The following is an 11,174-nucleotide window of genomic DNA, read 5'->3' on the forward strand; positions in this document are numbered from 1 at the left end:
AACCCTGCACGAGACCTGTTTTTCGATGGCCTTCATTCAAGGATCGACCCTTCCATCCCTACGGTCCTTGCTGGAGATTTCAATGCTGTATTTGATAGGGCTCGAGATAGGCGTGGCCCAGACCCCGCCTCCTTGTCTGGAGATAGTTCTCCCACACTAAACCATCTTTTTGAGGCGTCCTGCGTCATTGACATCTGGCGTTATCTCCACCCCACTACTCCTGGGTTCACCTGGACCAGGTGGAATGGCAGTTTAGCGTCGCGTATTGACCTTTTTGGGGTCCCTTTTGCGTGGGTCCCATCAGTGTCGTCTTGTTCCGTGTATGTGTGTCCGTTCTCGGACCATCGCGGTTTGTGTTTATCTCTGTCTGTTCCCGATGCCGTTCCACCTGGCCCAGGCTACTGGAAGCTGAATACTTCCATCCTCGACGATCCGGACTATCGGCAACTAGTCCGTGATGAATGGTCTGCTTGGCGCCTTGCCATCCCCCGCTTTCCTTCTCTAGCTAAGTGGTGGGATCGTGGGAAAAGTAAAATCAAGGGGCTTACTATCCGCTTTTGTGCAAATAAAGCCCGCACAACATCTTCATCCAGAGATGCCCTGGTACGTCTTGTCCAGCATCTTCAGGCCAAAGTTGATTCTGGAATTACTTCCTGCATTGACCCTTGGCGGTCTGCTTGTTCTGAGCTTGCCCGGCTTGATTCCCATGCTGCGAGGGGGGCTCAGGTGCGTGCGAGAGTCCGATGGGTTGAGGAGGGTGAGTCTTCCTCGCAGTATTTTCTTCGTCTCGAGAAAAAACGTTCCGCTGACCGTCATATCTCTGCGCTGAGAGAGCCTGATGGCTCTATCGTCTCGTCTTCTGCCGATCTCTGTGCGTCTCTTGGTTCCTTCTATTCTAGTCTTTATACAGCCTCACCTACTGACCCTCATGTTCAATCTTCTCTTCTTGAAAATTTGTCTTCTGTTCTCTCTCAAGATCAGGCCAACAGTTGTGAGGGCCCTCTTACATCATCAGAGGTCCTCGTCGCTCTCAAGGGCATGGCTCGTAACAAGGCACCTGGTTTAGACGGCCTGCCTATGGAATTCTATCTCCGTTTCTGGGACGTGGTTGGCTCTGATCTTGTTTCTGTTCTTAATGAATGCTCTTCCTCTGGTTTTCTCTCCCTCTCTCAGCGCAGAGGTATCATCACTCTGTCTTTCAAGAAGGGGGACCGCCTTGACCCCAAAAATTGGCGGCCCATATCTCTTCTAAACGTGGATTATAAACTTGCTTCTCGTGCCATAGCTGGGCGTCTCCTCCGGGTAATACACCTCGTTGTCAGCCGAGATCAAACATGCGGAGTCCCTGGCCGTTTTATCGGAGAAAATGTTGCTCTGCTTAGAGACGTTGTCAGCTATACTGAGTCTTCTGGCACCCCTGTCGCCATCCTGTCCCTCGATCAAGAGAAGGCTTTTGACCGTGTGGATTGGGGCTTCATGCGGTCCACTCTTGTCACCATGGGCTTTGGCCCTTCCTTTGTCGCGTGGGTCGACTTGTTCTATACTCATGTTCAAAGCGCGGTCAATGTGAATGGGTTCCTGACTCCTTTCTTTAGCCTTTCTCGTGGTGTCCGGCAGGGGTGCCCTCTTTCTCCCCTCCTATATGTTCTTGTGTCTGAGGTTCTTGCGTGTAGTATCCGTGCAGACCCCCGTATCAAGGGTCTGTCTCTCCCTGGGTGTCCCCTACTGTCTCCCATCTCGCAGTACGCGGACGATACATCTTTAATCCTTACCACTGATTCTGGCATTCTGGCTGCCCTTGAGACTTACAAGCTTTTTGAACTAGCTTCTGGATCTAAGATCAACCTTTCTAAGTCCAAGGGTCTCTGGTTGGGTGGTTGGCGGGGTCGTACGGACCCCCCGGTTCCTTTTGACTGGTCTCCTGCTAAGCTCAAGGTGCTGGGGGTGTTTGTCGGCCCCGGTAACCTTGATGAAGACAACTGGCGTCCTCGCATTAATGCGGTGGACCGTGTTCTCAAGTCTTGGCGTTCTCGTGTTCTCTCTTTTCATGGCAAGGCCCTAGTCATTAACGCTCTCGCCCTCTCCCGGGTTTGGTATGTGGCCTCTCTTATCCACATGCCGGCCTGGGTGGAGGCGAAGCTTTCCCGTCTTGTTTTCTCGTTTTTCTGGTCTGGCAAGGTTGAGCTTGTCTCCCGTTCGGCCGTGGTTCAATCTCCCCTTTTTGGTGGTTTTTCTGTGGTTAATATTCAGTCCAAGGTGAGAGCCCTCCTTGGTCAATGGGTGAGGAGATTCGTCTCCTCCCCATCCAGTTGGGTCGCTCTCATGTCCTTTTGGTTTAACTCTTTGTTTGGTGTCTCTCCTCTTGTTGTGTTTTCTCGTCCTTTTAGTTTCGACTTCAGGGTCTTGCCGCCCTTCTATCAAGCTCTGGTTTTGGCTTGGCGTAAGCTCGACGGGGCCTTCGCCACGTCAAAAAACTCTTTAGTCTACGGCTCTTCATGCCCTCTTGTTTGTTCTCCCGTTCTTACTATGTCTACCAAGTCTTGCTACCTATATCTTCTCTCTGAGAACATGGTCCAGCCTTATTGTGTCCTTAAGTTTCTATTCATCTATCCCAACCTTGACTGGCCTGCCACGTGGCGTGCCCTATCCTTCTTTTATCTTGACCGTCGTGTCATCGACCTAAATTGGAAGATTGCGCACGGCGTCCTGTACACCGCCCGGCGTCTCTCCTCTTTTGGTTTATCTGTTCCTCTCTCGTGTTTTTGTGGACCCACGGTCGAGTCACTCAAGCATTTGTTCTTCTACTGTCCACTTGCTCAGAGTGTTCTCGCCTGGGTCCAGTCCTTGCTGTTTTCCTTCTCTCCTATGTGTCCTGCCATCTCTTTACGTCATGTCCTCTTTGGTTTCAACTCTAGTGAACTGGTTTCTGTCCCGCGTGTCTTTGTCTATCTGCTCAATGTTTCTAAGTTTTGTATTTGGCGGAGTAGGAACGATTTCCGTTTCCGTAACGTTCGTCCTGGCGCTGTGGCGGTGATTGCTTCTATCAAGGCCCGCCTGAAGTTTTATTTACCAATTTCCTTCAGGCGGTGCAAGTCTGACAGGCGTCGTCGCGTCTTCCATCGTCAGTGGGGCGCCCGTGGCATCATAGCTTCAGTGGTAAACGACTCCCTTGTCTTTTCCATTTAGTCCTGCTCCCCGTAGTTATTTAGTTTCCTTTTTTGCTCGAATGAGTGTGTCTCGGTTAGGCTCGTGCTGGGTCTCCTTTATTGGTGTACTGCACAGTAGCCTCGTTCTTCTTTTGCTTGAGTGACGTGTGATCTTTTGCTTGAGTGAGCGTGTCTTTGTGCTGCTTGTGCTGGGTCTCCTTCATTGGTGTACTGCACAGTAGCCTAATTGTTAGTATCTGTTTCGTAACCCATGTGCTGGGTCTCCTTCGTTGGTGCACTGCACTGGGCTAGTATCGTTCGTTCTGTCTACTTTGTAAGTGTGTCTGTCCGCTGCTTGTGCTGGGTCTCCTTTGTTGGTGCACTGCACAGTAGCCTTTCGTGAGTATTTGTTTTGTTGTCCATGTGCTGGTCTCCTTTGTTGGTGTACTGCACTGGTCTGTTTGTCCTTGTTCGTTTTAGTTCTGTGTACCCAATTTTTGTTTCTGTGAGGTGGGGTTCGATTCCCCAGCGAGTTTGGCGTCTGGTGACCCTCGTTTCTGGTGGACCCTAACCCTAAGGCATTGCACGCAAGCCATGGGTGGGATTAGTCCTGTTGGTCGGCGGGCATTGCACACGCCCTTCATCGGGGGCCCGGCCGTCCACCTTAAACATAAAAAAAACTGCACTGATGAGGCCCAGAAGGCCGAAACAGTACTGTCTGCAGTTAGTTATATATATATATATATATATATATATAAGCAGAAATGTGATTGTCAAGAGGCCAATTCCAATGTAGCTTTGTTGGTTTATAAGCTCCACGTTTCGACCGTCTCGGTCTTCCCCAGGAGCGTACTAATTATATATATACGTTGAGTAAAAATACGACGACTACTGATCTGATGAGTGAGCTATCACAAAACAGGCTTGTAGGGATAAAAACGTAGTCGTCGTATTTTTCTACTCAACATATATTGCGCGCTACTTTTATGTATCGAGTACTGTTATACGGAAAAATCGAAACACAGACTTTCTCCATATAATTATATATATATATAAATAGAATAAATGTTTGAAAAGAAAATTTGCCCTGAGCGGATTTGAACCCACGTTCCCCTGTTACTAGTCAGGTGTGATGACGACTACACTATCAGGACAACCATGCTGGCAACACGGCAATCGAAGATGTGATTTACGTGATCGGAGACGTGGTCTCCCGGGAAACTTAATTTTCAAGGTGACAGGGTAGGGGAAGCCTATAACCCCATATGAAATCCAACTAAGGATCTATTAAAGATACACAACCGAAGTCAACTTAGCGGATGATAAAGAAGGATCCAATTACGGATACAGGCTAAGTTCAATTTAAAAAAATTATGTATACGAGGGAAACCCTAACCCTGTACACCCCAAGTAATCATACTTAAACAGAATATTAAATTTTTGAAAAGAAAATTTGCCCATTTAGGGGCAAATAGAAAATTACAAAAAAAAATTACAAAGAAAAATTACTAGTATTGCAAAACTAGTAAGTTATTATATAATCTATACATTACGCGCATATATGATAAATAAATGCAAAAGCGGTCATAAAGAAGGAAAGGCCTTACAAAGAAACAAAGCACGCGCTTTCAACAATGTTTTGCGGAGCACCCTGCATTTGACTCACTTACCAGGTGGAGGTGGTGTAGTTGGGCTCGGTGGAATCGGAGTAATTGGGGTTCCTCGTTCACATGATCCCACGGTTAAGGAAAAATCACCAATGGCAGTGTCTCCTAGCCAGTTGCCTACACGAATTCCTTCGAAAACGATCTTAAGAGTTAAAACTAAACGCATTGTACCATTTAATCAACAGGAAATTTTTTATACCAAATTGCACTGTTTTCCTTTTATATTTAATGCTCAACTCGTAGTGACACGGAGTGATCAAACACATGCGTTAATGGAAGAAAGCCAAAAGAATCCTGTTCTGAACTAAGCTAATGTTTCTTTCTACTCTCATAAACTGCTGGCTCAGAATGAGCCAGAAAGCTTAGCAATGTACAAGGACAAGTGTCTCATATGTTACCATTAGAAATTGTTGCATGCTCTCCAGGTTAACTGGAACGATTTTTTTAAAAATAGTTAAACAAAAACGTACTTTTCCTCCTCCATTTACCGACACTTGGGCTTTCTTCCGTACATTGCCCTGGTCACCAGCCTTGGAAAAAACCTTTGAACTTCCGAGCTGCACGTTCAGTTGATTGACATCACGTCCGTACATGTGATAATAGAAAGCAAGACATCCTGAGTCACCGGGATATCCATTGAAATTGATTATTACCTTTTCATTGGCTCTTCGAGGCTAAGATGTCTCGATATAAATGTATTTCCCTAGAAAGCCGAGAAAAAGAGATAATCAATTCGATGTTCTAAGAAAGCCAAGGCTTCATATTTTCTCATGGTTTAACTTATTGCAAACCTAGACAGAACGGAAAGATGACAAAATCTTAGGCTCGCGGTGAAGCGAATACCACATCCTTTCATTCTATCCGCGAGCTTTAAAGATGCCACTACTATGTCAAACTTACTCACTCGAAGCTTCCGACATTGCTGATCCTAGCTGTCTGCAGGACAAGCGCAGGGTTGAGTTCACAATGAATAAAGGGTAACGTGCAACAATAGCTGCTCTCACTGGGCACCTATACGTTGCGGTGTCCCTCAGGGAAGTCCTCTTAGCCCCCTACTGTTTAACATTTTTATGAATGATATGAACGAAGCTGTCAATGCCTTTTCTCTTCGTCTCTACGCAGGTGATACTTAACAATTGGTTCATGCTTTAGCGTGCACTATCGAGTTATGGAGCACGCGGAAGTTTGGAGAGCACGAAAGAAGCGCAAGAGTTGCCCGAGGCGATAGCCTCGGGAAACTCTAACCTCTTGAGTGCTCTCCAAACTTCCCACGTGCTCCATAACTTGATAGTGCACAGCTGAAAGCATGAACCAATTGTTTTGGAACATAGCCGGTGGAATTGTGCATCAAATCCGACGAAGTTCATATATTTTGAACTGCGGTTATAGATACGTATGATGCACGATTCTCGCAGTAGAGAGCGCTATTTATGCAATTGCGAAAATCAGACCTGAAAAAAATGAGACCTGTACGGATGAATATATGATGAATACATGAACTTCATATATACATCATATCTGATTTATCATCACGGGTTTATTACGAATCAACTTGCTCCCAGCTGGCTTGTTAGCTCAATTGGTAGAGCCCTGCACTAGTATCGCAGAGGTCAGTGGTTCGAATCCCGTACAGGCCTGATTTTTTTCAGGTCTGATTTTCGCAATTGCATAAATAGCGCTCTCTACTGCGAGGATCGTGCATCATACGTATCTATAACGCAGTTAAAAATATATGAACTTCATATATTCATCATATCTGATTTATCATCACGGGTTTATTACGAATCAACTTAACAGCCTGCTCCCAGTTGGCTCAGTAGCTCAATTGGTAGAGCGCTGCACTAGTATCGGAGAGATCAGTTGTTCGAATCCCGTACAGGCCTGATTTCTTTCAGGTCTGATTTTCGCTATTGCATAAATAGCGCTCTCTACTGCGAGGATCGTGCATCATACGTATCTATAACCGCAGTTCAAAATATATGAACTTCATATATTCATCATATCCCATAGTGGAGTTTGTTGTTCGGTGTTTGTTGTTCATGAATGGGTTGTGAGATTCATTTGCGAGGTCGACGGTTACATCTAAAAAATTGATTGCTTTCTTATTAGCTTCGATGGTGATCTTCCGGCCATTAGACTTGAAAATTTTGCTAACTTCTTGTTTTGTTTTTTAATTTCTTTAGGTGTAGCTCTGCATACTGCTAGCCCATCGTCACGGTAAAGGCCCACTCGATCTTTAAACTTTGCCGCAATCAGGGATAACACATACGCTTCGATTAGTTCGCATATCTCGGCTCCATCATAGGAGCCCATCGTCACGTCGAACATGTCGGTGGCGCTCGTCTTTGCCCATGGTATGTTCTGGTGGTACAACAGTGATTTTTTTGCATGTATGATAATATGGCGGTCTTGTGGGCTGATGGATGGGAACTGGAATGCATAGTTTTGTTTCGAAAGGGTCTGGTAGTCCTCTCTGGTCAGGTGCATAAAATACTGGTTCACTAACGATCCTTTTGTAAGTTGGTGGTTCAAGCATGCCTTATCAAGTATTTAGTTGAGTGCCGGCACGCACTCGCCAGTTCATTCCTTTTGTTTAGGGTGCCCGCCCCTGTTCTGCATATGATGAAGAATTTTTCTGTTATGCAAAGATTGCATCTCTTTGTTGTATTCGAGTACGGCCTGAAACTCCGTTTCAGCATCCTTTAGGGACCAGATATATTTGCTCAACTCTGTTGCGTTCCTTTTCTTCTCATTTCTAAATGAAGCTGTATGGTTTCTAAATCTTGTTTTAAATTGGTTCGCAGTAAGGCTGAAGTACGTTTGGGTTCCCAAGAGACTTTCAACTGTGGCCTGGTAGACCACATTTTGAATTAGGCAATTGCCACATAGCGGACAAGAGTGCTTGTCTCTACAATTGCATGATTTTTCTTGTGATTGAGAATTATTTGCGAGGGAGGACTTGTTGCGGGCGTTGATTTTTCTTTCCAAATTTGGCATGCATGAATAGCTCACTTTCAAAGTGTTCCTGTTAAAAATTTTTCTTAGCGGGTGCCCTGGTCTAAACGATTTTTTTACGATGCGTAAAAATTTTCTTCCCACGTTAGTAGCAACGTTCTTACTAAAAATGGGTTATACTAAGTTATATTACGGTGTCTTCTTCTCCCTTCTGTACTCCTCTGGTCTTAAGTTGTTGCGTCAAATTTTAATTGGTGATTATAGCCACTTGCTTCTAACGCTTGCTGATACATGGGTGTTGCTTTGTCGAAGGATACCCTGTCTGATGAGATTTCGCTAAGCCTTTTATTGATCGCCAGGGGAATGTTCTTTAGGATGGAAGGTGGATGATTGCTATCTCGGTGCACATACAGAGGTGCGTTGTTAGGCTTTGAGTATGGCTCATGAGATCCTTTGTTTGGGTTCAAAGTGACATCAAGAAAGTTGACCACTTTTTTGTTTGCTTCGATAGTTATTTTCAAGCCATTGGTGCTGAACACTTTGCAAATATCTTTTTTAATTTTTTCGATCCTTCTCGGTGTTTGCTGGAATGCGCCCAGGCTGTCATCCCTGTATAAGCCTATTTGTTTTCTGATGTCTTCTGGTGGTTGGTTTAGTAAGTACGATCCCACTAGTTCACAGGTTTCCGCACCGTCATACGAGCCCATTGTAACATCAGATGAAGTTGTTGAATGCTTCTTGTTCCACGGGGTGTTGTTGTTGAATAGAAGTGATTGATTGTTGTGAAAAATAATTCTTCTATATATATAAATATCTTATTAACCAAGCGCGTGGGCCGTATTGGGAGAATATCGGCCCGAGGTCTTGACAGTACGGACTTCGCTGCGCTCGGTCCGTACAAAAAAGACCAAGGGCCGATATTCTTCCAAAGGTCCCGAGCAAGCTTGTTTAATAAGAGATTTATTATACGACTGAAGTCAAAGGGGCACAAGTGCGGTATCATCGGGACCATTCGGGACAGTGCCCGGTCCAATACTGAGAGAATATTGACCGGCAATAGAGCATTTTGATGGGTTAATTTTAGTTATTGGCCCTCTGACTGCCCGAGTCGTGTAATAAATATATATATATATATATGTATATATAAATAGCCTACTTCGATTAAACTTATAGATTATCCACTTTTTAGACTCAAGATTTGTTAGGTAGTCTTTCTATATATACGTTTTTAAATAGGGCAGTCACTTTTATCATGAGCCCATGGTTAGGGAGATCTGGGCGACCACACCCCGTGTACCTAACATAAAATATATTATCCTTATCCTTATGCTCTGCTCAGTAGATCATACTGAGGCGAGTCCGGAGAGCCCGCGTCCAATCTCTTGTGAGATACTGATTCTAATCTTTGTCCAACCAGCCACTACACAGCCCAAAGTTTATGTGATGTTCTTAACATTTTTCTTTAAAGTATCGTTTCCGTTAGTATTTACAGTTTTACAACTTCAAAATTCGTTGGATCAAGATTAATAATAATCGGCTGGTACTAGGAACCATGCATTTTTCAATACCAAACGGTACATAAAACAAGAAGAAGAAGAAGAAAACTTTATTTAACGAGGGTAAACCACATTGATTAGTGGTGACCCAATAGTTTTCATAATGGGCCTCCTACGATTAAAAGTAATAAAACGTATTGATCAAATTAATTAACTATTAGAATAATCTACCAACTAAACTTATATAATGAACGACTAATATAACGATATTAATAATTAACTACTAATAAAACTAGAAGGTTTTACAAATCTTAAAATGATCAATAAAGGAATTCTTATTACAGTAGAAATTAAATAAGTAATTTTTAAAATTTGTATGTGAGAGTGACCTAAGTTTTGGATCAAGAGTGTTCCACAAACGACAAGTGCTTGAGTGAAACGTTCTGAGGCCAGAGTTCCTTTTACAAGCTGGTGTTGTTATATTGTTATTGGAAACTGATCTCGTGTTATAATTATAGGGATTGCTTATATATTCAATGTATTTATTAAAATAAGCGGGGCAATGTCCTTGATTTATTTTATGAAGCATATAAAGCTTCCTAATACGTATAATATCGTCTATAGGCAGCCAATCTAGTTTGTTCAAAAGCTTGACAGAGTTTTCATGAGTATCGGCGTCCAAAATTAGCCTAGCACATCGTTTCCGTAGTCGTAAAACTCTTTGAAGATTCCCGATGGTACAATTACCCCAGACCGTGCAAAAAATACTCTAGAATTGGCTGGATGAGGACAGTATATAACATTTTTCTGCAAGCCAAGATTAAATAAACTTTAGCTCTTTTAAGAAGACAAATTCTAGATGTTCAACTTTTTAATCAAATAGTCAAGATGTAAGTTCCACGAAAGATTTTGGTCAATGACGACTCCAAGCAGCCTCTCTCCCGCTGCCTCTCCCAGCCTGATGCCACCGATATGAATTTCCATTTTGGTCTCATTACTGTGGTTTAGCTTTTATACAGAACCAATTAGCAGGTGTTTCACTCCTCCCTGACTTTAGTTTTTATGGGGTTTAGATATTGCTTGAAAAACCTCGTTTTGAAGAGAAAAGTGTTGTAGAAACGTCGTCAAAAATCATGAATGAGTACAAAGGGAAGCAGAATCGTCATTATTTGGTACTTAGAATAAGTGTGCTTATGGAAGTTTACGTCAATATTTCTTTGATGATAGAAAACATTAGCCCTTACCATCCAGGTTTTGGGCAAAGGCGCCTATAAACAGCCCACAAAACACTATAAGTACTTTGATTTTGAACTTCTTGTCGTTTTAGTGGAGTTCAGTCGAGAAACGGTCTTTTATACATAAGGAAGTTTTGGTTTTCTTGAAACACCTGTGCAACTGCTCAAACATTAATTTGGACAAAAAGCACGGTTTAAAACAATGGAAATGATGTGGTTTAATTGTCAGAAAGAACCCGTTAAATGCGAGAATATAAAATTAAACCTATGACATTTCATTTGCTGTAAAAACAAGTTTGGCGGTTTTTCGAGCGGTGTTTAACAGCTACCAAGTATTTCCTTTGGTAGAGAAACCATATCCTGTTCTATGAATGTTCAATTGTTTTAAATGAATAGAACCCGGAAAACGGAGGATTAAGTGTGTGTTTGATATGATTTCAAAAACACTCAGACAAACACCTAAAATCACCGTCTATTTGACAAGAAATAACATAAATACAAATATAAAAATAGAGGGGATAGTTTTTAAATGTTTTACAATTTCTCACTGACGATTATCAGGAAGCGGTAAAGTTTAAAAAAGTTTTACAACGCACAGAAGAGGAGCAAACAAACCTCTCAAAAAAAAATGCAAAGGTCGTGGTAAATTTATCTATATAGGAACCAAAGTTACAA

The sequence above is a fragment of the Stylophora pistillata genome, chromosome 9 (assembly GCF_964205215.1).
Source record: "Stylophora pistillata chromosome 9, jaStyPist1.2, whole genome shotgun sequence".
Classification (NCBI taxonomy): Eukaryota; Metazoa; Cnidaria; class Anthozoa; order Scleractinia; family Pocilloporidae; genus Stylophora; species Stylophora pistillata.